The following is a 16,797-nucleotide window of genomic DNA, read 5'->3' as shown; positions in this document are numbered from 1 at the left end:
TACAAAAACGCAATGTGCGTAAAGAGGATGGAACAATGGAAACAAAACCAGAAAAAATAGAAAAAAAAATGAGGATCAGAGTATGTATATATATATATATGTGTGTGATAGAGAAAAGGAAAAAAAAAGTTTGAGAATGGAAGTCTGTATCTCAAAGAGACAAAAGGGGATCAGAGAGAAGGGAGAAAGCTTTAAATACATTAATATTCTAACTGATTTAAGAGAGGGAGAGGTGGGTTGTTGATAGATAGGGAAGTGAGAAGCTTTTGATAAAGAGGAAGATGAGAAGTTTTTTATAGAAAGGAAAATGAGAAGTTTTTGAAAGAGAGAGAAGTGAAAAGTTGTTAAAAGAGTTACGTTTGATTTTCAGATTATAAAATAAATAAAAAATAAGAGTGTACCAAAAAACAAAATGATAGAAATGTCCAAGATAACAATAAAATGACAAAAAACCTCTTATTACATATTTTTAAAATAATAAAATAAAATATTATTATAAAGATAAGATGGGAAAATAAATGTGTAAAAAAAAACAGTTAAAGAGGAAATCCCCTATATATAGAAGAAGATATAGATTAAACATTATTATTTTTTTTTTACTTTCTCCTAACTTTCTTACTTAAACATTTTTATATCATCTTTAATTAAAGTATCTCAACTATTGTAATTTCTATACTTTTATATTATGACATTCTTTAGTCGTCTTTTACTTCACCAATATACTATAATCTAAACTTTCTTTCTAATGGTTAATAAAATAAAATTTTAAAAATACTAAATTTAAAACTAACCCAATCTCATCATAAAACCAATTTATAAAATAAGATTTAAAACTACTTGCATAATATAATTTAATCTTATCTTTAATTATTAATTAAAGTAAAGTATTCTTATAATTGTAAAACTCGAATAACAATGTAAAGAAAAACATTTTAGCTTAGGAAGTGAATTTCAAATATCTTATAAAATACTTTTGCATATCTTTATCTTGTATTTTTTTTTTAATTTAAGATTTGATTTGATTACTTACCTTTATATTTTCTTCCTTCACTACAAGAAACATTTATGCAGGGTTACTAGTTTCTCAGGGCTTTCCATTTAATCATTCTTGTGTTTTTTTAACCATAATTATTTACATATATTATATTTATTTATCTATATTTTTAAAGTATTTTTTCAATAAATAAAACAAATAAATAGATATAACATTCATCAATTAACATGATATACATATATATAACTAAATTAAAATTTATACAAAAATATATCAAGTAGACACATTGAAGTTCAAACTCAAAAACAGAATATGAGTTAAAAAACTATGAGGAATTAATAAAAGAAGAATACTGCTATGAAGTACTGCAAATGAAAACCTAACATTATTTACAAAACCCAAAATAGGACAAAAGTCATTTCCACATTATATTATACCAGTGGGAATACAGGCAGTCTCACGCTTGTGTATCTACATTTTTTTTAATTTTTTAATTTATATATATTTATGTTTAATATTAAAATTCGAATAAAAAATGTCATTATTCGCACACTTATATTAACAATATAAAAATTTATAATACATAATAAATAAATAAATAAAAGTCATTATCATCATCATTATATAAAATTATTATACTTTGGTGTCAATTGGCTTAACCAATGCGAGTAATTAATCATCCTTCTAAGTAATATATATTTTTAAGTGATTAATACTTATGAGACCAATTTTTTCAATAAAAAATAAATAGACTTCTAAATATTTATTTTCTTAACATATAAATATATTTCTATAAAAGGAGAATGTAAAAACTAAAAACATGACAAATAAAGTACATCTCTTATTGCGTTGGTAAATTTTCTGATTGATGTTATTGGGTAAAAACATTTTTAAAAAGTATAATGTTAGAGTCTTATTTTATTTTCTGGACACATATTTCAAAAAAAGTTTTAGGATTTGAAAATTTAAAAATTGCATTCAAGTAGTTACAAAATAATTAAATAAAATAATAAAAAAGAACCAACCAAGAACGTGTGCATAAACCAGCTTACTAAATATTGATTTTAAAAATTAAAAAAAATATTAATTTTAAAATGGAGAAGTAATTTATGGAGAAAGAAAAATAGCTAAGGGGGAATCCCCTTTATTATAGTAATAGACTATTCATTGTTTAAAATATTTGTCGATAAAATAAAACTCAAAGATTATAGTTTTTAAAAATGTTTTTACCCAATACCTTCAGCAAGAAATTTTCCCTAGGCAAGGCAAACTATACACTACCGAGACTTTATTTGTTGTTTTTTTTTATTTCTACAGTAACTTATAACCAATTTCAAAGGAAAGACTTACTTGTTTTATTTGATTACTTTACACCCAATCAATAAAGACATTACAACTATCTTTCTCAATTGATCCAAGGAATCCATGAATGCATTCTTTTGCCTGAGTGTTGCATTGGGGACATTTTCCAACCACAGGAGATCTATAAACTCAAAGACAACCAAACCAGAAATCTAATAAGCATATATTGTCGAAACAACCCAACCGGAAAAACTGCTAACAGAACAAAATAGGTAGTTATCCTTGTTTCTTTTTAAACATACTGATAAAGAATCTATATTCTGTTTTTATTGGGCCCCTGTATTTTTGGGCTTTTTCTCTTTAGGGTTTCTGTTTTTTACTTTCCAGCACCTACATACACTCTTGTACCGATTGAGCATAATAATATAGAAAATATATCTTTCTCTTTCGCTCTCTCTGTTGCAATTCATCACTGTCACTTTCTATCTTTTTCTTTTTGGTGCAACATTGGTTTTGCCTTTGGCTTCTTGGTTCTTTCTTTTGTCAAGCAGGGCATCTTTCTTCCATCTTATTCTAGCTTATGCAGGTTTGATCTAACAACCCCAAGACTCGCGTCAACTCTGTTACATACCATTCCAATGTGTTTAACAAAAACTAAGTACAACTACAACAACAATCTAATATAAAGAGTGATATATTAAGTAATTACAATAAAAGTAGACTTTACTATACAATAGATAGTATAAAAAAAAAATTATTTGAAGTACGTTTTAGATATAATGTAGTGTGGTGGATAAGGGGTTCGGGTTTGTCGGGTTGATGGCAATCAAGGAAAGCAAAAATTGAACACTTTCTCTTAAAAAAAGCTTTGGAAAGCCTCACATATTCCTTCACTAAATGAGAAATTCGCTCATATGATATTATAAACAAAAAGCAAAAAATATAATAATTAATTAGACAACAAGTAAGTACATAAAAAAAATATCGACGAAACAGAAAATGGAGAATCTTTGTTCATGGATTGGTTTTGCCAATTATTATAAGAAATAAAAAAAAACAATAATTATATACATACTTACGAATTTGTGAGCACTAACTAGGCAGAAGTCATTGAAAAACAGTACTAACTAGTTGATTTCGTGGTTCTTGGAACGAAACTACTACTTCTGATATTTTGAATATGAAAATAGAAAACGAAGTTTAATGGGTTATATAGCCTTCAGTTTAGTTTCAAATTTAAAAATATTTAAAATTTTTGAAAATATTAAAATTTTGAATTTTCTTTTTGAAAATTAACAAAATTCAAAACTTTGAAAATTTTGAAGTGTTTCGGAAAAGCTTTATTTGAAAATTTAATTTTTTTTAAAATGTAAAAAATTTGAGAAAATAGAAAATATCGCATAATAATAAAATGAAATTAAATATTGATATGAGGATAAAATAGGAAAAAATTGAGGGAAGTTAAAGAGGGGAATCCCCTTTATATATTTAAAAATTTTGAATTTTTAAAAATTTAAAAATTTAAAAATTTAAAAATTTAAAAATTTTGAAACATTAAATTTTGAAATTTGAAGGGTTTCGAAATGGTTTTAGGGAATGAAAAATTGAAAAATTTAAAAGTTTTGAAAATTTAAAATTTTTGAAAAATTTAATGTGTTAAGAAAATGTTTTAGGGTTTGAAAAATTGAAAAATTTTAAACTTAAAAATTTTGAAAAAAATAAAATATGAAAATATAAAAATTTAAAAAAAATGACGTAATGCCCATAATAATTTAATAAAACCAAATATTGATATAGGGATAAAATTGAAAAAAAATTAAGGAAAGTTAGAAAGGAGAATCCCCTTTATATATAGATAGACTAGTGATATATATATATATATATATATATATATATATATATATATATATATATATTTTTGGTAATTATCTGTTTGTGTAGATAAATGTGTGAATGCTTTGTATTTATATCTTCATTTAACTATAAAGGGATCCTTATATATTATGTTGCCTTTAATACATAATAACAAATAGTATAAGGAGAATATTCACATATACTTATATTTATAAACATAAATAAAATTAACAATACTTGATTTTTGAGATAACAAAATATCTTTACAAACAACATTTTTCGTAAATTTTTCATTTTCTCCTTCAAGGTGTCATTCTTTAATAAGAATTTTGGTTGAAGCTTGAGAAACACCTCTTAGTAATGCAACATATAATTAATCATGACAAAAAACGTGTCGTGAAAGGTAAATTTCAATCTTAAGTATAATTTGCCTCCTGTGATTTATTTTATAGTAATGGCTAAACTTAATTTCACAGAAAATTGTTTCCTAAACACAAATAACGGGAATAGAGACATTTTATTTATTTATCTATATTTATGTATAATATTAAAATTGAAATAAACCATATTACATATAATTTTATATGTTATTTATAAATTTAAAATATATAATTATTAAATGTTTCCTTATATGTATTTATATTTATTAAAATAAATTACAAATATATAAGAGTGCGAATACATATAGATACACTTATGATAATATTATAAATAAAATATGCAGATTTGCAGTAGTAATATTATAAAAAGTTTACGCGTGGAAATTCATCGAGTGAATTTTTTTATATGTGGTCCAAGTAAACAATTTAAGTAGAACTGTTTTTTTTATTTACTATTGGTACGGATTTGAAACCTAAATGTTTTGATTAAATCAAACAATTCATTACTCTTTATGTGAATTAACTTTGTAATTAAAATTGATATAGTTTTAAATAATCGTTTTAATATTTTAAATTTTAAATTAATTTTTAAAAGACTAATAAATATTAATTTAAAATATAAAATAATAAGTAATTAAAATTTTTGGTAGTTAATAATTAAATATTAATTTATAATTAATTTATAATTTTTTATTAATAATAGAAACTTTTTCGAATATCAATAACTTTTTTATTTTACAAAATATCTATAATTTAATTACACATTAATTAATTATTTTAATATCTAAAATTATTTTTTATTTAATATTTTTTTAGTGTTTCTTTTCTTACAAACAATTTTGAAAGTTAATTTAATTAATTACATAATTGATCATTGCTATAATTTATTATTATCAAAACAAAATTTTATTTAGATATATTCTGTAAAATCTATTTTTAATATTTACAACAATTCATTTTATAGAAATTCATGCTGTAATATTTTTCAAACCAATAAGGGATTAGTGTAATATAGAAAATATTGAAAAGTTTGACACATATAATGATTTATAAAAGATGGATTTGTTTTTCTCATAAACATTATGCATGTATACGTGGGTTTCAACGTGACTGGTGTGTCCTATACTCTGGCCTTCATAAACGATGGGCTTTGTCACTCAGTATTCAACTTTATCTTTGTCTCCAAAACTTCTTTTTCAAATTTGTTTGTTTCTAAATCTTCTTCAGTGGTAATCCATTGCTTGAGCAATGCCATCGTAAAGAACAAAATTCACAAAAATTAAAACAGAATATAATATCGAATTTAACACATGTTATATTTAAAATCACCCCAACTACCAATTTTGAATATCACATATTTTATATTTTTCAACCAGTATACACATTAATTTTATATTTTTCATACCTACAAGAGATTGAACTAATTGAACCGTTACAATAGAACAATTATAATTGATAGAACAGTTTTTTTTATCAGCAAAGAATAAAATTAAATAAACCGAGATACTTTAGAGATATCACAACCCTTATACAAACTCGCACTCGTACAAAAAGTATAGGTAACATCTAGCACATGAAGAAAGAGAAAAACTGTTGCAAAATTATTGCCAAGAGTATACAACCACACAAGGTTCCAAAACTACTGAAAAAGTAGTTATAATTGAAAATCTAAAATATTATGAGATCATATTTATCATCTAATAACACCCCACAAGCTGAAACATGTATATCTTTCATGTTCAACTTGGATAAGTTGTCACGAAATGACCGAGGATGCAGAGGTTTGGTCAAGATATCAACCATTAGAGGAAGAATTTGGGATTAAATAAATGAGACCTTCTTAAAGTTTAGTATGAACGAAATGACAATCAATTTCAATATGTTTCGTCCTCTCATGAAACATGGCCTTATAGGAAAAGTGAATTTGGCGTTTGAGTTTGGACAAGCGTGGGTTGTGGTTGGAGATCATGGAGTTTAAGTATGGAGGTTGGAGAAGCTTGAAAGAGCAGAGGGACAATAACAACAAAGTCTCTCTTTGGTGGAAAGATTTGAAGGAGAGCTGGAAGTCGAAAAATTGGGGAGGGAAGTTTGAAAACTACTTTACTGAAAGCTTGGAAAAGGGAGAAAAATTCTTTTTTGAAATGACAACTGGACGGGTTGTGGTGCTATGTAGATTCTCAAGACTCTTTTATTTAATCGCTAATAAATAAACGAATAAATGTGAGATAAATATACAATAAAAGGACAATATTTATAAAAAAAAATTAAATTATTTATATTATTTTAATAGACTCTTTTGATCAATAGATTCTTAGATGTTTAATGTAAACTAAATATTAGATTACATATCTAAGTATTAATTTTTTTTTTAATTATATCCATTTTGAGATTGAAATTTATATGTTGTGAGATAGATGGGACACTTTCTCTTGGAAAAAAGAAAATTAACTGTTTCATGTACATTTCAGATGTTAAAAAAGTGATTAGATTATAATTAGGTGTGATATAGATGAAATGCAATTAATTGAATCTTTAATTAAAGGTAAAACATTTTCCTTTACTTTTAAAAGTAATAAAAATAAAAGAGTAAAAGTGAAGCTTAATTATATTTCCAGCTTAATTAGAATTAGAGGTAGATATTTTCCCAATAAAATAAGTTTTTTTCTTGAAGAAAATTCTAAATAAAAGGCCAAAAGAAAAAACAATGATAAAGTTGGTTTGGATAAGTGTTTACTCCTCCTCGTGCTCTACCCAGACATTCTCTCATCTTATCCTTGTTTTGAGGGACCTATCAGTTTGTGGTTCTTCATTGTTTGTATTTTTAAATAAATAAAAAAACTCATTATGTTTATACAATATTAGGCGTAATATTCTTTAATAAAGGATACATTTAAATGATTTTTTAGTACTTTTTATAACAAACTTTCCATTAGTTTAATTTGTGTCCAAATTACTTTAATTGACATGTTTAAAATAGTATAATTTTCCTTGGTAAAACTTTGTAAAATAACTCCAAACTCTAAAAAGATTTGATAAACCAACTAATAATTTATAAAGTAGTATGATTGAGTTATATTTTTTTATCAGCAGTATATATTTATAACAAAATGGAAATAATTGAGGTGTTCTAATCTTTTAAAAAGTATGTAATTTGCAAATTTCATCTTTACAGTATGATTTTAGTCCATTTCCCAATCCCTTTTCAATGTTACATTAAGTAGTAAGTTGCGAATATATTTACTATTTCATTTAAATTCATGCACTACAACAAGAAAATAGAAATTTAACGGTACTATAACAAAATTGATATTTAGTGTTGGTTAAGCATTACTAACAAATAAATACTGATATTTAATATTAGCTTTTTAAGACCAATTCTAGGTTTGACTAAATTTAAACTGATGTTAATTTAGTATTAAATTATAAATTGATATTTTAGTTAAAACAATTTAATGTGGATCAAGTAAATACTAATGTTTTTTATTTTAAAATTTATTTAATTTAATATTTTTTAATTTTAATATTAATTTAAATTGAGTCGATTTGTTCAACATATGATAATATTTTAATTTTTTTATAAAACATTAATCTTCAACAAAATAAAGTATAAAAAAAATAAAAAAATTTAGTGGATGAAAGAGATGAACATGGATAAAGTAGATGAATATGAAAGAAAAAGAAGAAGAAAAAGAGTGTGGATGAAGGAGATGTGTGTCTATGAATGAGATGTGTGAGGATAAAAAACCTTATTTAAAACAAATTTATAAAATATTTAAATAAAATCAACTTCTTAAAATTTAAAATAACTAAATATTAAACCAAATTTTATTATTACAAATATTTGATAGTTAAATTCTTAAAAAGCCTTAAATTCGGATTCTCAATGTTTTAATTAAGTGCTATTTCTAATTAAAATTTGAGTTGCGCAGAATAATTCTTGTTTACATGTTGACATAAATTACTCCAACTCTAATAGAAAATATAATTCCAAATGCAGTATTTTTTTTAAAGCATATTAATTAATTAAACATATTTTAGAAAAAATATTCAATACACTACACTGTGAAAATATTATCTTCTAGATGAATATTTTAACAAAAAAGGCTTAATATAGAGAAGTATAGTTACATTACTATGATAAACTCCAATTTCTATTGGAGTGCATAGTTTTTCTTTTAAAAATTCAATCAAATCAATTTTTCTCATTGAAAATTAAATGTCAAATTAATTTTTCTCATTGAAAATCAAATTTGAAAATTAAATGCGCAAAACGTGGACCATGAAGCCACGAAATCTAGTGGCTATAAAAGGTAAGATAGAGTGTGTATTGGCTATAAAAGGTAAGATAGAGTGTGTGTATTGACATCCTTTACTCAATATATGGTCGACCAAGCTGAGTATGTCTCTCCTCTATTCCTATTTCCATTATTCATTTATAACTCTTTCTCCTAATATTTTTCTATTGCTTCTGTTCTCTGCTTATATATATAACAATGCTCTATTTCTATTGTTTCATTTATACCTTAATTTAAAAACTGAAAACCCACTGAATTATAAACCATCATAAACCAAACTTTATCAAATTGTTTTTGATTTTTTTTTTCAAACCATGCAATTAGGTTCAGTCAGTGCTTTGGTTTGAAAAAGTGTCCTAAAACAGTAGAATGTATCATACTTTTTTATATTTATTATTTATTCAGTATTTAAATTAATTAATACAAAGTTATTTAACTTTTCACATAATTATCTTGTTATGAATTTTTAATTATATATAATAACTAAGAGTAAATATTAAGGATCAACATCATCCCTAATTACTTTTATTGGTTTATTTCTAATTATTTTATTACTTTGTTACAAGTGGTTCCCTACACAACTTCTTCTCTCAGTCACATAAAAACAACATACTCTCTTGTGTATAGCTATCTTGATCACGACACATCAAGTTAACATTGCCAATGACACACTTTTCTTTGAAAATAATGATTAACTTGTACTCATCCTATAACTTTCACTATATAACTTTCACAATGCAATGATTTGGAAATAGATGAATTTCAAAAGGTAAATGATTGTCATTTTGGTGTTGGGGGAGTAAGTTGAAGATAATTACAAAAGCAAGAAATAAAGAAAAAAAACTTAATATGTGACCGTTAAAAATTGTAAATGTATTAAATTTAATTTTAAACATATAATTTTAGTAATATTTTTTTATAGATAATAAATAAATTTAGAGTATTAAATACTTCAACCATTATATTATAATATTTCTCAACCAACTAGTTCATTATTATTTGAATTTTTTATATAAAAATTGAAGTATTTTTTAAACATTTCGTTTTAATTTTATTTATTATTTGTTGATAGAAAAATTAAATAAGTTTATTGGTGCTAAAAGAATACATATATCACTCTTCGTACAGTTTTCAATTTGAACATAATTAATACAACCCATAACATAATATAGTAGGAAGTAGACTTAGTTGACATTATTATTGTTCATTTATCATACCATGGTGAAATTTTCATGGACAAAATTTACAGTAGCTTAAAATGTTATGCCTAAAATGCTTAACATTTTTTCAAAGAAAATAATAGATTGCACACATTCATCAATCTATCCAATTCAACTTCAACAACCAGAAATGATAAAATAACTGTAATCTACAAATAAATAAAAAATCATAAAACCAACCTTTTAAGTACATTGTAAAGCTACCCAATCCACTTTGTTGTGCTAATCTACTTTCTTATTGTTTTCATTCTCAATTTATTATGTATATATACTTCTATTTATCATTTCCAATATCAAATTTTAAAATTTTATTGTGTTACTATGAGTTTCAAATATATATTTAACATAAATTTTATTGTGTTGCTATGAGTTTCAAATATATACTTAACATAATAAATTAAATTTATTCACAGGTTGAAAGAGCTTAAAAACGCATTCATCATTTAATCAAGATTACTGTCACCAAAAGATGAAGTCTTTAGGGTTGTCACATCTTCTTCAAATTCTTGCATGCATTCTGCTGTTGACTCCCTCATTTTCTAAAGATGATCGAAAGGTAAATAATATATATCTAATATTGTTCTAGCAATTGAAATTGTTTGTCTTACAAAAAATATACTTTATAAAAATGTACTTGAGGCATCTCTTTTATAATACTTCACTTTGTACTTTATTTTTTCCTCAACTAACTTCCACATTCCTTCTATATGTGAGAAGTTATATCTTTCCATAAATTACTCTTAGGTTTTTATCCTTTTATGATTTTTTTAAATAAATCTAATAATGCTTATTTTTTTAAAGAAAATATTGGATTACATTTAAGTTAAGAAGAATTTGGATTATATTCAAAATGAACAAATTAACCTAAAAATTATTTTATGCAAGGGTTGAACATAATATTTTCAATGTTTAAGCATCCACGTGAAATTCACTTAGTTTAAAATTCTTTTTTATTTTTTTAATTTATCTTGCTCATGCTACAGACTTATATAGTCTACATGGGAGAATATCCAAAGGATATGGAAATCACAGATTCATTTCACACCAGTATGGTTCAAAGTGTTCTGGGCAGGTTGATAACCCTTAATTGTTTCTATTCAACTCATCTAACAGATTTTCACTCAAAATTGAGGCTTAGTTTAATATTGTCTAAAAAGAGAACAATTATTTTATTTTAAACCTATTATCAATCAAGAATATGAAATTTTTAAAAAACTAACTTGATTAAAATTCCATATGACATATATATCCATCCAGCAAATTTGCATCAAATACGTTGTTGCATCGCTACAAGAGTTTCAATGGATTTGTGGCGAGGCTAACCAAAAAAGAATCAGAAAGAATGAAAGGTATTTTCATCTATTAGCTCATACCACATTTTCATCAGTTTTTTGCTTTATTCATAAATATATTTTTGGTTTCTGTCACATTCCTACATTAATATGATTGATTATGATTTTGCGAAAACAGGAATGGATGGTGTGGTGTCTGTTATTCCAGATAGAGTCTACAATGTTGAAACATCAAGGTCCTGGAACTTCCTTAACTTCCCCGAAAATGTCCCAAGAGCAGCAACGGTGGAAGGTAACACAATTGTTGGAGTAATCGATAGTGGAATTTGGATTCCTAATGCCAATAGCTTTACTGATAGAGGCTTTGGTCCACCACCACAGAAATGGAAGGGAACATGCAATAACTTCACTTGCAATAAGTAAGTAATGTTTCTTATAACATGCTACAACACATACATAAACAGCATGCCTGGTTTCAATTTTTAAACTCACATTTTAAATTTTTTCATGTCAAATGTCAAATTTGAACGAACATCCACCTCAATAGTAAATCAACGTGGATCCAAACATATACACCTAAACTTAAGTAATAAAATTTTCAAAGTAATAATTATTAAAAGATAAAGGTAACAAATAAATTACTTATCTATGAATGCTTGCTTCATGATTTGTTTGTAGCAAAGTAATTGGAGCAAAATATTTTCACATTGAGAGTAACTTCAAGCCAGAGGACATCATATCTCCAGCTGATACTACTGGTCACGGGTCTCACTGTGCATCAATTGCTGCTGGAAACCTTGTTCCCAATGCAAATCTGTTTGGACTTGGCTCAGGAACAACAAGAGGAGGAGTTCCATCAGCACGCATTGCTGTGTATAAAGTTTGTTGGGAATCGGGTTGTAACGGCGTTGACATTCTTGCAGGAGTTGATGCAGCCATTGCGGATGGTGTTGATATTATTTCTATTTCAGTGGGAGAAAAAGAAGTTGTCCAACAGCTGAAATATTTTGAAGATGTATTTGCAATAGGATCTTTCCATGCAATGAGGAGTGGTATATTAACTTCTAAATCTGTAGGCAATTTGGGTCCAAATCCTTCCACAATGACGAATGTTGCACCCTGGTTCATTTCTGTGGCTGCCAGCACTATAGACAGAAAGTTTTTCGGTGATCTCAAACTGGGCAATGGCCAGACCATCCGGGTAATTATCCCTTTAAATTCTTTTACTTATCTTTTAAAATATTATAAAAGTAACAAAAGATTTAATAGTTCCAGTTCCAGGTACCAACATTTACCAATATCTGTCTTTTAATTCTTTTTCTTACTTTATTTATTTATTTATTTATAATTTTTTATATACTTTCTCTATTTGAAAGGGTTCAAATTTTCTTTAAATATCCAATGTTTCTTTTCATCTAATCAAGTTGACACCGTTAAAGAAGAATTAATGGTTAACACTTTGGAACGATTAAAAATTTTAATTTTACAAAACAGTGAAGATTTTTTTAAACATTTATCACTATAATAATATTATAATTTATTTTAAAAAATAAAAATTACACATTATAGAAAAGGTCACTATAATAAATTGTAACTAATTTTAAGAAAATCAAGTTTTGATTTTTAAATATAATAAAATTATAAACCTTTACTAATTCTTTTGGTATATTATTAGTATATTAGAATCTAGTTATTGATTGCTACATAACAAATTTAAAAATTATTTATTAATAATAGAATTTATTTTATATATTAATAAAAAAAAATTTAGTCTTTAAAATAATAATTAATTTAATTAATATAGTGATTAATTATATTTTTTTTAAATTAGTCGAGAGAGAAATTGAATTTTATATATAATTAAAGAACTTAGCAAAGTAATTTAGACTTATTATTTGGTAATTTGTTTCTAATCTTTCTATTACAATTCAAAACTCCACTCTAACCTTAGGATTGCTTAGGTTCTGCACTTACAATTCTTTGAATGGAGCTTTGGTGAGTGGGAAAATTGTTTTGTGTGATGGCTATGCTTCTCCTAAATTTGTGGAATTTGCTTCTGGGGCTGCTGGTGTTATATTCAGAACTGCATTCGTGTCTTCAATTGGCCCAGATGTACTTGCCATCACTTTACATTAGCTCAAGTGATGGGAAGTCCGTATATAATTATTTAAAGACAACAAGGTACAAAACTATTCATCAACATATCTATAAAATTTTGGGGAACTAATCTTGAATTAACTTATTTATATGTCATGTCATCGATTTGTAGTAATTCAACAGCTATCATATCTAAGAGTTACGAAGGAATAGACTCAGCAGCCCCTTACATTCCTCGTTTCTCATCAAGAGGTCCAAATACGATTACTCGAAACATTCTTAAGGTAACTTCATGGTACAATATACAATCAATCCAACCAATTCAAGGTCATTTGCTTATATATAAGTTATCTCTTGATGGTGTAGCCTGATATAGCAGCTCCAGGAGTTAACATTTTGGTTGCATGGTCTCCACGTTCTCCTATTTCTACAATTAAAGGAGATAGTAAAATATCGTATTTCAATATAGAATCTGGAACTTCAATGGCATGCCCTCATGTTACTGCAGCAGCGGTTTACGTCAAATCATTTAATCTCGGATTGTCTCCTGCTGCACTTAAATCTGCATTGATGACAACTGGTAATGGTCTCCTTACCATCCATGCATGCTAAACTCATTTTATGCCCTTTTCTTATCTCTCAATTCAATAATCCTTCATGGTTAATTTAAAAAGACCAATTCTTTCTCACACATAATATAGATGAAACTTTGGAACTTTTATTTTTGTTGTGAGAGATAATGAGTAACTCATATCCTTAAATAAAAATTAAGCGACTAGTTTGTACGAAAAAAAGAGACTACGATGTAAACATTTAATCAAGAATTGTTTCTGAACTCTTTTATATAAACAATTTACAGAAAACTTCATAAGATAACAATTTTATTCAAGTCTATCTATCATTAAGTCATATTATTATAACATAATTATTAAATAATTTTTTTTACTGTTAAAGTATTTTTTTTATGTTGTTATTTTTGTCCTGGTGCACAGTTCGTTGTTTTTTTTTTCTACATCACTTTTAATGTTTTACTGTTTTTTTATTTTAAGTAAAATTATTATTGATTTTTTTTATCAGCAAGAAAAAAACAAAATATAAACCACTTTAGTGGTCTCATTCTTATAAAAAAAATTAATTATTAGTTTCTCTCAAATAAGGTAAAAAAATAAACTAATTTAGATATTAATAATTTTTTTAATCTCCAAAATACCAAGTATTTAATTTTGTTAATATTATAATTAATTATTTTTTATTTTTAAAATTGATTTTTATTTAATTTTTTTTTAGTAATATTTTTTCATTACTACCTAAAGTACACTTGTGTTCAAAAAAACTAGATTTAGTTCAATTATTTTGTGGTATATCTTAATGACCAGTATATATATGCTTACGACCAAATTTATTGGTTTATCATTTACAGCTACTCCTATGAATCCTGCACTTAATTCAGATGCTGAATTTGCCTACGGTGCGGGGCAAATCAATCCTTTGAAGGCAGTAAATCCTGGACTAGTTTATGATCTTGGTCCGAATGATTATATTAATTTTTTGTGTGGACAAGCTTATAATATTGTAAGGTTGCGAAAAATTACGAGAGATAACAGCACTTGTGCATCAGCCAAAAGAGTATCTGTTTTCAACTTTAACCTCCCATCTTTTGCTCTATCAACCGCTCTCTCAAAGAACAACGATGTCACTTTTGGTAGAACTATTACTAATGTTGAATTAGCTAGATCCACATATAGGGCAACAATATCTGGAAATCCATCTTCTTTAAACATCCAAGTAGTGCCAAATGTTTTGACCTTCACATCTGTGGGTGAGAGCCTGTCCTTCACCCTTAGGATTCAAGGAACCATTAATGCAACCTTGGTTTCTTATTCTTTGACTTGGGATGATGGCACTCATCAGGTAAGGAGGCCCATTGTAGTTTATGTTCCATAAATTCTCTGTTACCGACGTGAATGACAATGATTATGTAATTTGTTGGTTGTTTCTCTTTTTTTTTCTCCCTATTGAAGTTTAGTGAATAAATATTCTGGGTGTGTTGTAAGCCACATAACTTGTGATAAAGTGCTATGTAAGCCAAAAATAAAATCAAGATAATAATTACTTTATCCAAAATATTTTCTAGTGCTCCTTCTGAGTAATTTAGATATCGTTATTATACTGTATGCGTACATTCATTATCATTGGTTATTGAAATGAGAAACATTTTGTCCTTCTTAGTAATATAAATGTCATTATACTAGGATTTTTTACCTGTTAAAAATATAATATATTTATTATATAAATTTGGTTTGATAAAATATAGAAGGATTTAAAATAATAATAAATAACATGTATAATATGTATATAAAAATGTATTATTATATAATTTTAGAATAATAATAATAATATAAGTAGTAGTAATAATAATGATAATAAAATAACATTTATTAACATAATTTTGTTGTTTGGTTTCATTAATCAATATGTTTATTTTTCATTATATCAATTTTAATCTATGTAAGTAAATATTTGAAAATAAGATTTTTTTTATCGACAAAGAATAAAAAAATTAAAGGAAACATTTTAAGGATATTTCAATCCTTATACAAGAATCTCAAATCAGAAAAGAAGTGTAAGATACAAGTACCTATATAGCTATCTAACAAAAACTTCACAACTACCTATAATAACCTATATTTGTAAATAAGATATCAAATAATTTTATATTAATATATATATAATATGAAAGTAAATTTAAATTTAACCATGAGTTTTAAAAAATTAATGATTAAATAAAAAAATATATTAATCAATATATATGTATTTATGGTATTAAATTTATATTAATATTATATAATTTCTTCCTTTTTCTCTCTATCTATCTATATCCGGATAAAAGTAATATTACTCAAGTCAAATAAAACTACTATACACACACAATAAATATCTAAATGTATATTTATATCAAAATTAATATTAATAATATGAATATAATATTGATAATATGAATATAATACTAATAATATGAATAATATTAATAATATTAATATAATTTATTTTATTATTATTATTAATAATTATATTAATATGTATAAATTATATTAATATGTATAAGTATAATAAAAATGATAATATGACCAAAGAACTTGTCTGGTCTAGTGGTCAATGCTTCCCTTGCTCACTGGAGATATCTGGGTTTGCTTACATACGCATTGCTTAACATGTTTAAAATTTTACTTTTACTTTTAAATTTTTTTTTGAAAAATAAAATATGAGAGATATTTTAAAATATTCATACTATTTATAAACTCATTAATGAATGAGATAATCGATTATTAACTATATTTTTAAGAGAAGCAAGGTTGTAGTGTA

At 25.3% G+C, this 16,797-nt stretch overlaps 2 pseudogenes across 1 annotated transcript; one reads left to right on the top strand and one right to left on the bottom strand.

Annotated features, from left to right (window-relative positions):
- Positions 1-2,305: 2,305 nt before the first annotated feature.
- Positions 2,306-3,314, bottom strand: LOC137825401 (nicotinamidase 1 pseudogene; annotated as a pseudogene).
- A 5,560-nt stretch (positions 3,315-8,874) lies between these two features.
- On the top strand, positions 8,875-15,573 carry LOC137826202 (cucumisin-like; annotated as a pseudogene). The gene is made up of 10 exons (XR_016514795.1): positions 8,875-8,927; positions 10,459-10,601; positions 11,029-11,117; positions 11,303-11,394; positions 11,516-11,756; positions 12,016-12,618; positions 13,299-13,518; positions 13,607-13,718; positions 13,801-14,014; positions 14,855-15,573. The product of XR_016514795.1 is annotated as a cucumisin-like (transcript).
- Positions 15,574-16,797: the final 1,224 nt, after the last annotated feature.

The sequence above is a fragment of the Phaseolus vulgaris genome, chromosome 8 (genome assembly GCF_051622355.1).
Source record: "Phaseolus vulgaris cultivar YP4 chromosome 8, ASM5162235v1, whole genome shotgun sequence".
NCBI classification, from domain to species: domain Eukaryota; kingdom Viridiplantae; phylum Streptophyta; class Magnoliopsida; order Fabales; family Fabaceae; genus Phaseolus; species Phaseolus vulgaris.
The sequence above is the reverse complement of the archived record's forward strand: the minus strand, read 5'-3'. Positions and strand labels throughout refer to the sequence as shown.